The sequence below is a fragment of the Saimiri boliviensis genome, chromosome X (genome assembly GCF_048565385.1).
Source record: "Saimiri boliviensis isolate mSaiBol1 chromosome X, mSaiBol1.pri, whole genome shotgun sequence".
NCBI lineage: Eukaryota > Metazoa > Chordata > Mammalia > Primates > Cebidae > Saimiri > Saimiri boliviensis.
The window spans coordinates 54,180,267-54,191,368 of record NC_133470.1 but is presented as its reverse complement, the minus strand read 5'-3'; the positions used below and the strand labels follow the sequence as shown (position 1 = coordinate 54,191,368).

Here is an 11,102-nt window from a genome sequence, read left to right as displayed (position 1 = left end):
GAAATAAAAAAAGTCTTCAAGAAATATGGAATTATGTGAAAAGACCTAATCTACACTTGATCAGTGTACCTGAATGTGACAGGGAGAATGAATCCAAGCTGGGAAACATTCTTCAGGATATTATCCAGAACTTCCACAACCTAGCGAGGCAGGCCAACATTCAAATCCAGGAAAGACAGAGAATATCACAAAAATATTCCTCAAGAAGAGCAACATGAAGGCACATAATCATCAGATTCACCAGGGCTGAAATGAAGGAAAAAATGCTAAAGACAGCCAGAGAGAAAGGTCAGGTTACCCACAAAGGGAAACCCATCAGACTCACAACTGATCTCAGCAGAATCCCTACAAGCCAGAAGAGAGAAGGTGCCAGTATTCAACATTCTTAAAGAAAACAACTTTCAACCTAGAATTTCATATCAAGCCAAACTGAGCTTTATAAGTGAAGAAGAAATAAAATCCTTTATGGACAAGCAATTGCTGAGAGATTTCATCACCACCAGAAGTGCCTTACAAGACCTCCTGAAAGAAACACTAAACAAGGAAAGGAACAACCAGTACCAGCCACTGCAAAAATGTACCAAATGGTAAACACCAATGATTCAATGAAAAAATTGCATCAACTAACAGGCAAAACAACCAGTCAGTAACAAAATGGTAAGACCAAATTCCCACATAACAATATTAATGTTAAATGTAAATGGCCTAAATGCCCCAATCAAAAGACATAGGCTGGCAAATTGGATAAAAAGTCAAGACCCATCAGTGTGCTGTATTCAGGGGACCCATCTCACATGAAAAGACACACATAGACTCAAAACAAAGGGATGGAAGAAGATTTGCCAAATAATGAAGAACAACAACAACAAAAAAAAGCAGGGGTTGCAATCCTAGTTTCTGGTAAAATGTATTTTAGGCCAACATAGATCAAAAGAGGCAAAGAAGGGCATTACATAATGGTAAAAGGATAAATGCAATAAGAAGAGCTAACTATCCTGAATATATATACATCCAATAGAAAAGCACCCAGATACATAAAGCAAGTCCTTTTTTTCTTTTACTTTTTTTTTCAGAGCTACTGAAAATCAAACATGAAGCAAGTTCTTAACGATCTGCAAGAGAAAAAGACTTCCATACAATAATAGTGGGAGACTTTAACACTCCACTGTCAATATCAGACAGATCAACAACACAGAAAATCAACAAGGATATTCAGAAATTGAACTCAGATCTGGACTAAGCAGATCTAAAAGACATCTACAGAACTCTCCACCCCAAATTAACAGAATATACATTCTTCTCAGCACCACATCACACTTACTCTAAAACTGTCCACATAATTGGAAGTAAATGACTCCTCAGCAAATGCAAAAGAATGGAAATCATAACAAACAGTCTCTCAGACCACAGTGCAATCAAATTAGAATTCAGGATTAAGAAATTCACCCAAAACTGCACAACTGGAAATTGAACAGCCTGCTCCTGAATGACTACTGGATAAATAATGAAATGAAGACAGAAACAAAAATGTTCTTTGAAACCAATGGGAACAAAGACACAACATACCAGAATCTCTATGACATATTTAAAGAAGTGTCTAGAGGAAAATTTATAGCAATAAATGCCTGCATTAGAAGTGAGGAAAGATCTCAAATTGACACCCTATCTGTAGGGAGCCAGCCCTACATCACCTGTGGGTACCCTGAGTTTGGTGGCAATGAAGGAATAAGAAAAAGACAGATTAAGACAGACAGTAGGATCAGGGGGTCATCACTCATTATTTTGGAGGAGACCATGAAGGTCCCAAGCTCTGATCATCCACATTATTTATTGGTTACAATCACTTTGATCTACAGGGTAGGCTACGTGGAACAATGATGGAGAGCAGGTGACATGATGGTGAAGTGAATCAGTGAGCCAGAACTGAATCAGTGAGCCGGAACTGGTGTGTCATTCTAAGGACTGATAGCAGTGACGGTTTGGGAGTTTTGCAAAACAAGAACATGTGGTTATATTTAGCTTATTATTTATGTACAGCTAATGCAATGTGGACCTTAGAGGAAGCCTACAAGTTTGGCTATGTCATAGTGCTATGAAGGGGTTTTACGTCATTGAGCACAATGTTTATTGTAACAGAGCTGAGGTCACCCTGCACCGGAACATGATGCATGAAGAGGCCTTTCTTCTCAGAGGCCTGCTGTGGCCTTCTGCAGTTTCTTGTTCCTGGTTTATGTGTTACTCATAACCAATTTATGTAGGCACTCTAAGTCCTTTTAGCTTTGCTGTTTTTCCCAACACCTATTGTCAAAATTGAAAGAACTAGAGGAGCAAGATTAAAAAAAAAAAACTCAAAAGCTAGCAGAGACAAGAAATAACTAAGATCAGAGCAGAACTGAAGGAGATAGAGCCACAAAAAACCCTTCAAAATATCAAATCCAGGAGCTTGTTTTTTGAAAAGATCAGACAGACTGCTAGAAAGACTACTAAAAAATAAAAGAGAGAAGAATCAAATAAAGGCAATAAAAAATGATAAAGGGAATATCACCACAAATTCCACAGAAATACAAACTCCATCAGAGATTACTACAAACAACTCTGCCTATAAACCAGTAAATCTGGAAGAAATGGAAAAATTCCTGGACACATTTACCCTCCCGAGACTAAACCATGAAGAAGTTGAATCCTTGAATACACCAATAACAGGGACTTAAGTTGAGGCAGCAATTAATAGCCTACCAACCAAAATAAGTCCAGGTTCAGATGGGTTCAGAGCCGAATTCTACCAGACGTACAAAGAGGAGATAGTACCATTCCTTCTAAAACTATTCCAAGCAATACAAAAAGAGAGAAACCATCCCAAATCATTTTATGAAATCAACATTATACTGATACCAAAACCCGGCAGAAACTCAACAAAAAAAAAGAAAACTTCAGGCCAATATCCACGATGAACATAGATGCAAAAATCTTCAAAAAAATGCTAGTAAACTGAATGCAACAGCACATCAAAAAGCTTATCCATCAAGACCAACTAGGCTTCATCCTGGGGATGCAAGGCTGGTTCACATACACAAATCTATAAACGTTATCCATCACATAAACAGAACCAAAGACAAAAAACACATGATTATTTCAATAGATGCAGAGAAGGCCTTTGACAAAATTCAACAGCTCTTTATGCTAAAAACCCTCAATAAACTAGGTATCAATGGAACATACCTCAAAATAATAAAAGCTATCTATGACAAAAACCACAGTCAATGTCATACTGAATGGGCAAAAAGTGGAAGCATTTCCTTTGAAATCTGGCACTAGAAAATAATGCCCTCTCTCACCACTCCTATTCAATATAGTATTGGAAGTTTTAGCCAGAGCAATCAGGCAAGAAAAAGAAATAAAGGGTATTTACTCAGGAAAAAAGGAAGTCAAATTGTCTCTATTTGCAGACAACATGATTGCATATTTAGAAGACCTCATCATCTCAGCCCAAAATCTCCTTAAGCTGATAAGCAACTTCAGCAGTCTCAGGACACAAAATCAGTGTGCAGAAATCCCAAGCATTCCTATAAACAAATAACAGACAAATAGAGAGCCAAATCAAGAGTGAGCTCCTATTCACAACTGCTACAAAGGCAATAAAATACCTAGGAATACAACTAACAAAAAATGTAAAGGACCTCTTCAAGCAGAACTGTAAACCACTGCTCAAGGGAATAAGAGAGGACACAAACAGGTGGAAAAATTTTCCATGCTCAAGATTAGGAAGAAGCAATATCATGAAAATGGCCATATTGCCCAAAGTAATGTATAGATTCAATGCTATCCCCATCAAACTACCATTGATCTTCTTCACAGAACTGGAGAAAACCACTTTAAACTTCATATGGAACCAAAAGAGAGCCCACATAGCCAAGACTATCCTAAGCAAAGAGAACAAAGCTGAAGGCATCATGCTACCTGACTTTAAACTATACTACAAGGCTACAGTAATCAAAACAGCATGGTACTGGTACCAAAACAGAGATATAGACCAATGGAACAGAACAGAGGCCTCAGAGGCAATGCCACACATCTACAACCATATGATCTTTGACAAACCTGACAAAAACAAGCAATGGGGAAAGGATTCCCTGTTTAATAAATGGTGTTGGGAAAACTGGCTAGCCATGTGCAGAAAACAGAAACTGGACCTCTTTCTTACTCATTACACTAAAATTAACTCCAGATGGATTAAAGATTTAAATATAAGACCTAACACTATTAAAAAAAAAAACCCTTGAAGAAAACCTAGGCAAAACCATTCAGGACATAGGCATCGGCAAGGAGTTCATGACTAAAACACTGAAAGCAATGGCAATAAAAGCCAAAATTGACAAATGGGATCTAATTAAAATTAAGAGTTTCAGCACAGAAAAAAAAAAAAAAGGAAATAAAAAAGAAAACCATCATTAGCGTGAACTGGCAACCAACAGAATGGAGAAAAATTTTGCAATCTACCCATCTGACAATGGGCTAATATTCAGAATCTACAAAGAACTAAAACAGATTTACAAGAAACAAACAAACAATCCCATTCAAAAGTGGGCAAAGAATATGAGCCGATATTTTTCAAAAGAAGAAATATATGAGGCCAACAAACATATGATAAAAATGCTCATCATCAATGGTCATTAGAGAAATGCAAATCAAAACCACTTTGACATACCGTCTCACACCAGTTAGAATAACAATCATTTAAAAATCTGGAGACCACAGATGCTGGAGAGGATGTGGTGAAATAGGAACACTTTTACACTGTTAGTGGGAGTATAAATTAGTTCAACCATTGTGGAAGACAGTGTGGCGATTTCTCAAGGATCTAGAAGTAGAAATTTTATTTGACCCAGCAATCCTGTTACTAGATATATACCCAAAGGATTATAAAGCATTCTGTTATAAAGATACATGCACACGTATGTCATTTGTGGCATTGTTTACAATAGCAAAGACCTGGAACCAATCCAAATTCCCATCAATGATAGACTGGTTAAAAAAAAAATGTGGCACATATACACCATGGAATGCTATGCAGCCATAAAAAACCATGAATCCATGTCCTTTGTAGGGATATGGATGAATCTGGGAACCATCATTCTAGCAAACTGACACAAGAACAGAAAAGCAAACACCATATGCTCTCACTCATAGACGGGTGTTGAACAATGAGAACACATGGGCACAAGGAGGAGAATATCACACCCTGGGGTATGTGGGGGGTAGGAGCTAGGGGAGGGGCAGTTGAGGGCAGGTAGGTTGGGGAGGAATAACACTGGGAGAAATGCCTGATGTAGGTGACAGGGAGATGGAGAGCGTAAACCACCATGGCATGTGTGTACCTATGCAACAATCCTGCCAGATCTGTACATGTACCCCAGAACTTAAAGTACAGTTAAAAAAAAAAATCAGCTGATTATAATGACTCTGTGTTTTTTTAATGTGTTTTTTTATTGCTAGCTATCATTACCAGTTTGAATTAACATTAATTAGAATTAACAATAATTTTAGGTATGGAATGTTATGATTACCTAAAGAAATGCCTATACTTAATGGGCTCAAGCAATCCTCTGACCTCAGCTTACCATGTAGCCAGAACTACAGGCAAGCACACCAACATGCCTGGCTAGTTTTATTTTTGTTTGTTTTTTCACTATATTGCCCAGGCTAGAAGAATTTTCTAATGCTCTATTACACCTCCTGTTTTTGCAAGTAAATTGAGAATAATTTTAGGTTCTTTTATTATTCAGTAGGTTTTCAGACTTAAAGGTGTAAATTTAAAACTAGAAGATAAAGCTATATTAGTAAGAATCTCAAGTTGAAGGGTTTTAGCAAGCCAAAGCAGCATAGTAGAGCATAGGCTTGAACTTAAATCCCGGCTCAGTTACCTGTGTGAATTTAGGCATCATTCATTTCACCCTTCTGAGCCTGTTTCTTTATTTGTAAAATAATTGTAGTAATTCTTTCACAATATTGTGAGGATTAAGTGAAATATTTTAAATGCCTACTACAGTTGGCTCTCAGATATGTATTTATTTTTATTATGCACTTTGTTTTTTCTGTCTTTTTATGGCTGTCTATAGTCTAGGGAAAAGGGAAAACTGGTTAATGATGAGTAGAAAAATCTTGTAAGCTAATCATTCCCTGACTTATTGTCCTTTCAGTTTCTGGTTTTTAAAAAATTAGCCACTCCACTAGAAACCCGCATTTTTAGACAGAAAGAGCAAGAAAATATTGTCAGTGTTTTTAGTTATTTTCTAGATTTAATAATGTTTCCCTATCTGATGCGATTGTAATTATCTTCTTGTGATTGTTTTAGTGCCCTTTTTGTTGTTGTTGTTTTGGTGTTAGGAAGGGCCTCAGTAGGCTCTGTGGTTTCTGGAGACACTTTGTTGTTTGACCATCAACTTAAAAGAAAGGGATAACATGGGGAGAAATGCCAGATATAGTATGCAGGTAAAGTTAAATAAGTTTTAAAAAAAGAAAAAATAATAATTAATTACTTTATTAATTAAATATTTTTAAGAGCAGGAAATACACTTGGAGATTATATTTCTTTTTAAAATTTTTACCTGCAAGGGCTTAGTTTTATTATTTTCTTTTTCATTTAACTTTTAAGTTCAGGGGTACATATGAAGGTTTGTTATATAGGTAAACTTGTGTCATGGAGGTTTATTGTACAGATATTTTGTCATCAAGGTATTAAACCTAGTACTCATTAGTTATTTTTCCTGATATTTTTCCTCATTCCACACTCCACCCTCTGACACTGACAAACCCCAGTGTGTGTTGTTCCCCTCTATGTGTCAATGTGTTTTCATCATTTCTCTCCCACTTATAAGTGAGAACATGAGGTATTTGGTTTTCTATTCTGACATTAGTTTGCTGAGAATAATGGCCTACAGCTCCATCCATGCTCCTACAAAGGACACACTGTCATCTATAAACTATATTTTAGCTATCAAACTGCTTCTCTGTGTTTTGGTCCTTCCCTGAGACAGTTAATGCCTCATGGTTCCAGAATAGCTGAGGCATGCTAGAACACCTAGATCATGCAGAAGAGCCCCTAGATTTTCATCTTGCTCCAACAAGATTGTCGTTGGACTCTTTTCCAACTGTTTACCAAGAGGATGCAAAGAAAAGCACTAAATAAATGAGATCTTTTGGAAGAAACCACCTCTAGCTAGTGTGGGCACCTAGCTTATGATAGTTGTTTTTTGGAGGAAACTTTAAAAAATATGTACATTGAAGAATATACTTGATGATTTTCTTGCCATTTTCAGAGACCATTTCTCAATATTTCTCCTTATGGGTTCATCAGCAGAAATTGACACAAAATAATCACCCTGTCCTCCTATAACTGATCTTTTAGTCTCTATGGTTTTTTACTTGTTTTCTAATTCTCAGCTATTTTTCTCTTTCTTTTCTCCCTGATCTGCACCTTCTGCCTATCTAATCTTACCATTTCAAGTTTCTCTTTTGTACTAAATCATTGATTGATATAATCAAATCCCAAATTAACATAAAATATAACTTGCAGATGTCCTGTAGGCAAATTTTACTTTTCTCTCTCTTTTTTTATTGCATTTTAGGTTTGGGGGTACATGTGAAGAACATGCAAGATTGTTGCATAGGTACACACATGGCAGTGTGATTTGCTGCCTTCCTCTCCATCACCTATATCTGGCATTTCTCCCCATGCTATCTCTCCCCAACTCCCCACCCCCCACTGTCCCTCCCATTTCCCCCCTACAGACCCCAGTGTGTGATGCTCCCCTCCCTGTGTCCATGTGTTCTCATTGTTCAACACCCATCTATGAGTGAGAACTTGTGGTGTTTGATTTTCTGTTCTTGTGTCAGTTTGCTGAGAATGATGGTTTCCAGGTTCATCCATGTCCCTACAAAGGACATAAACTCATAATTTTTGATGGCTACATAGTATTCCATGGTGTATATGTGCCACATTTTCCCTGTCCAGTCTATCATAGATGGGCATTTGGGTTGGGTCCAGGTCTTTGCTATTATAAACAGTGCTGCAATGAACATTCGTGTGCATATGTCCTTATAGTAGAACAATTTCCTCCTCTCTTTTTATATTACCTCCATACTTGAGAAAATGGCCATCATATATAACATTAATTTCTATCACTCTGATACAAGAAATATTAATTGAGATTGTACCCTGTTTCAGGAACTTTCACTTGGGGTATCTCATTAAATATTCTCACAGTGATCCCATGAAAATAGTTTTTATCTCTAGTTCGTAGTCTAGGAAATGCAACTACAAAAGTTTAAGTAACGTACCCATATTCATTTATTTAGAAAGTTACAGAACAAAAATTTTGTGTGTACATTAAACTATTTGTACATAATTTGACATTTTATTGGTGAGCAGACAGTATACCATGTTCTACGGATACAAACAAAAAAAAGAGACAGTTTCTTACTTTAAGAATTTGTCTTCAAAAGGACAGAACTATTAACAAGAATTACAATGCAAATTGTTAATAGAGGTACATGCAAAGTGTTATGGGAATAAAAAGATCTAGTTTGTCTGGTGGGATTAAGAACAGCTTTGATGCTGGTTAATATTTAAAATACATTCTAAAAGCCGGGCGCGGTGGCTCAAGCCTGTAATCCCAGCACTTTGGGAGGCTGAGGTGGGTGGATCACGAGGTCGAGAGATCGAGACCATCCTGGTCAACATGGTGAAACCCCGTCTCTACTAAAGATACAAAAAATTAGCTGGGCATGGTGGCATGTGCCTGTAATCCCAGCTACTCAGGAGGCTGAGGCAGGAGAATTGCCTGAGCCCAGGAGGTGGAGGTTGCGGTGAGCCGAGATCACGCCATTGCACTCCAGCCTGGGTAACAAGAGCGAAACTCCGTCTTAAAAAAAAAAATAAATAAAAATAAAAAAATAAAAATAAAATACATTCTAAAGAATGAGTAGAACTTTATACAAATTCTGTGGAAATGCATCATCAATTTCCAAAAACTGATACAAAAATCACACTTTTGGTAAATAAACCATTTGTTAGTTGGGCACAGTGCCAACTTAATTTAGACTATGAGGCACTGAATGAGGTTAAGCTTGTTTATACTTCTGAATTTTTTAAGTGTTTGCCAGAATTTTGCAGAATTACAATAGCAACTCGTCTCCTTGGAACTTTTTTCCTTAGGAGAACTTAGGACACTATTCATATGTAGATACTTGTTCTATTGGATAGTATACCTAAGAATTATATATTTTCCAGCATTGCAAGATAAAGCAGGATACAATCATCCCCTCAACAAAGGAATCATAGCTGAAAGTATAGGGAGATATGGGAGCCCAGCAGTCAGGGGTGAACCTATAGGTTCTATATCTGGTCTATGAAACTTAAGCCCCACCGGATTGTGTGACCGATACTGTTACTCAACCTGAATGCTGCCTCAAGGTAGGGTCAAGATTGATTCAGAATGGGAATGGGGTGGATAGGTCTACCAGTTAACCCAGCTTTGAAGGGCCATGGAAATAAAGTGGGGACAGATGAGTCACCAGAATCTAGAAGGAAAAGAATCTGAGAGAGGTTTAAAGGAAATCACTGAAAAGCCCTTTACACCTCTAGGATACAAAGAGAAAATTGAGATGGAGCTAGGAGATATCTACAATGATGTACTGTCATCTTTGGAACAGTACTTGGTCCCCAGTGCTTCACAAACAGAAAGCAAAGTCCTCTATTTGAAAATGAAAGGACACTACCACCATTACTTGGCTGAGGTTGCTGCTGGTGATGACAAGAAAGGGATTGTGGATCAGTCACAACAAGCATTCCAAGAAGCTTTTGAAATCAGCATTCCAAGCATTCCAAGAAGCTTTTGAAATCAGCAAAAATGAAATGCAGCATTCTATCAGATTAGGGCTGGCTGTTAACTACTCTGTGTTTTATTATAAGATTCTGAACTTCCCCAGAGATAGCCTGCTCTCTTGCAAAGACAGCTTTCAATGAAGGTATTACTGAACTTAATACATTGTCATAAAAAGACAACACACTAATGATGCAATTACTGAGAAACAACTCACAATACGGACATCAGATACCCAAGGAGATGAAGCTGAAGCAATAGAAGTAGGGGAAAAGTTGGCCTTCCAACTTTTGCCTGCCTCATTCTAAAATTTACACAGCAGAACATTTTCTCATTCATGATGTACCACAAACAGTTTTTAGTTTATGATTTATGACATGTTTATGTTACTTCTATTTGAATTTATCTATTTCCCGTGTGGTTTTTATGTTTAATGTTAGGGTATTAAAGCCAGTTAACATTAGGTAGTTATCTGTTTTCATCTTGAGGTGGCCAATATGGGGATGTGGAATTTCTATACAAGTTATAAATATTTGGCATAGTACTTTTGGTACATTGTGGCTTCACAAGGGCCAGTGTTAAAATTATTTTCATATCTAAGCAAAGAAAACTACCTACATATTGATTTGACTTTTGTGAGGAATAAAAGGGACCACTGGTAAACTGGGTCCAGTCACAAGTAATTTTGAACACATTAAGGTTTGGACCACTTACAAGGCTTTGCTAGAAGCAGATATCTTATGGATACTGCATGTTAAACCGTGTATATCTATGGAATACTCAATCTCAAAGTCCACCCCTTTGACGACAGCTGCAGAAGTATTATTTAGACAAAGTTGTAACCTAATTTACTCTGGATACGGACAGAATCAGTCCACAATCCATTATTTGTAAAATTACCAGATGCTTGTTTTCATTATTTTTGCTACACTCAATTTATTTGTATTTGCATTTAAATACTTTAGGCAACCTAAGAACAAATGTAAAGGTAGAGATGCACTAAAATGAATTGCTAGATATTCAATACTTCATCAAGCACAGAAGTAAAACAAATGAAAAATACAACAACATGTAATTAACCTCTTTTTCCTTTTTTTAAAATTTTTACTTTTAAGTTCTGGGGTATATGTGCAGATCCTGCAGGATTGTTACATAGGTATATACATGCCATGGTGGGTTGCTGCCTCCATCCCCCTGTCACCTACATTAGGTATTTCTTCT

At 37.0% G+C, this 11,102-nt stretch overlaps 1 pseudogene; it reads left to right on the top strand.

Annotated features, from left to right (window-relative positions):
* Nucleotides 1-9,543: 9,543 nt before the first annotated feature.
* Nucleotides 9,544-10,189, top strand: LOC101044244 (14-3-3 protein zeta/delta pseudogene; annotated as a pseudogene).
* Nucleotides 10,190-11,102: the final 913 nt, after the last annotated feature.